This window comes from Cebus imitator, unplaced genomic scaffold (genome assembly GCF_001604975.1).
Source record: "Cebus imitator isolate Cc_AM_T3 unplaced genomic scaffold, Cebus_imitator-1.0 Scaffold967, whole genome shotgun sequence".
NCBI classification, from domain to species: domain Eukaryota; kingdom Metazoa; phylum Chordata; class Mammalia; order Primates; family Cebidae; genus Cebus; species Cebus imitator.
In genome coordinates this window covers 79,885-81,977 of record NW_016108282.1, presented here as the reverse complement: position 1 = coordinate 81,977, position 2,093 = coordinate 79,885, and positions in this window count along the sequence as shown.

The window sequence follows — 2,093 nt, the reverse complement described above, 5'->3', positions numbered from 1 at the left end:
TTTTGTAGTTTTAGTAGAGACGGGGTTTCACCATGTTGACCAGGATGGTCTCGATCTCTTGACCTCCTGATCCACCCACCTCGGCCTCCCAAAGTGCTGGGATGACAGGCGTGAGCCACACGCCTGGCCTTCCACCTGCTTCTTGTACAGCCCGAGGGTGGGGAGGCCGCAGGGACCCCCGTGAAACAATGAATTCCCCATTCAGACGGCTTCCTGATGCAGGGCAGCCTCTACCCCTGCCCCCCAAACGAGGGTCCGGTGAAGGCAAGCAGCGTCACCTGCAAAGCTGCTGGACACCCACAGACCCAAAGGACTCGCCACGCCTCTGGTGACCACGCAGCCCACCACAGTCCACCGGCTCACTTCCCAGGTGCTCAGCAGGGGCCCTGCTTTCGCCTCACCATGCACAGGCCGTGGGGCCTGGCTTCGGCTGAGGAAACATCTGCCCCCCCAGCGACCACCACCCACCCCTCCCTCCATGACCTCAAGCCAGAGGACCAGCGGCCGGGGCCGGGCTGCCTCCGGGAGGCACGGGCGCCCTCTGCTGGGCACACGGAGGATGCGCCACATGCCAGGGTCCCGGCTCCCTCCTGAGAAAGCCCAGGAACGGGGCTGCCGGACGGACAGACGGACGGACAGAGCAAAGAAACATCAAGGACGCCCTCGCTGAGTCCTGATGCCTGTGAAACAAACGGACGGGACACCCAGTTACATCTCAATCCCAGAAGAGCAACAAACCGGTTTTCAGTACGTGTCCCAGGTACTGCACGGGATATACTTACTCGTTTGTTTTTCGTTTTATGAGACGGAGTTTTGCTCTTGTCACCCAGGCTGGAGGGCAGTGGCGCGATCTCGGCTCACCGCAACCTCCGTCTCCTGGGTTCAAGCAATTCTCCTGCCTCAGCCCCGCGAGGAGCTGGGATTACAGACGCACGCCGCCACCCCCGGCTAATTTTTTTGTATTTTTAGTAGAGACGGGTTTTCACCATGGTGGCCAGGATGGTCTCGATCTCCTGACCTCGTGGTCTGCCTGCCTTGACCTCCCAACGTGCTGGGATTACAGGCGTGAGCCGCCGCGCCCGGCCCACACGTTTGTTTATCTGCAATTCGAATCTAAGTGGACATCCTGTATTTTATCTGGCCACCCTACCCAGGAACCACAAGGCCCACCAGGGCGACAGGAACAGCTGGGTCAGTCAGTAGGGACCCAGACAGTCCCCCTCCAGAGCCAGGGCATCCTCAGCACAGCCTGGGCCTGGGAGGCTGAGGCTCCGGGACAGTGGCCAGGCCAGGACCATCAGCTCTGGGCAACTTTCTCCCTCCCCTATTCCCTCCCACAGAAACTCTCTCAGGAGGTCCAATCTCCAGGGATGCCCTGGCTAAGGCCTGCTTCCTGGGATAGCCACTGACTCTGTCCAAAACAGATTTCCATATTTGATTAGCAGGTAGGAGGTCACAAAAGACCTTAATTTCTGGGATTTTCCTGTAATCTGGGATTACAGGCACGCGCCACCACGGGCGGCTAATTTTGGTATTCTTTAGTAGAAGAAACCAGGTTTCACCATGTTGGCCAGGCTGGTCTCAAACTCCTGACCTCATGAGTGCAAATTCTCGACCTTTCCGTAAAAGGAAAGCATTCAATAAACTAACACAAACAAATAATAACTTTTCCTTATGGTCACCAAAAAGCTGAGAACCATCCGTTTGTTCTAGAGAGGAACGGGCTCTCCTGAGGTTACCGAGACCAAGTCTGGTGGAGGCCCAATTAGTCCTAGGAGCCTGGTGTGGGGCGAACGCAGAAGAGCCCCGGGGCAGAGCGGGTCCTTCAGATCCCCTGCCTGGGTCTGGGCTGCGGGAAGGACATGATTCCACCACTCCACAGCCAGCCTGGAGGTGAAGCTGCACTATGCAAGTGGTGACCAGGCCGACCCACCTTGAGTCCCACACGTCAACCCAGCTGCTGACGGCCAGGGGCAGGGCCTTCCTGGGGCAAAACAGTATCCCCTACACCCTTTACCTGTCTTACGCACATCTAGTGCACCCACAGAAACACAAAACACCACGAACAGGAACATGCTCAGTCAACCAGCGAC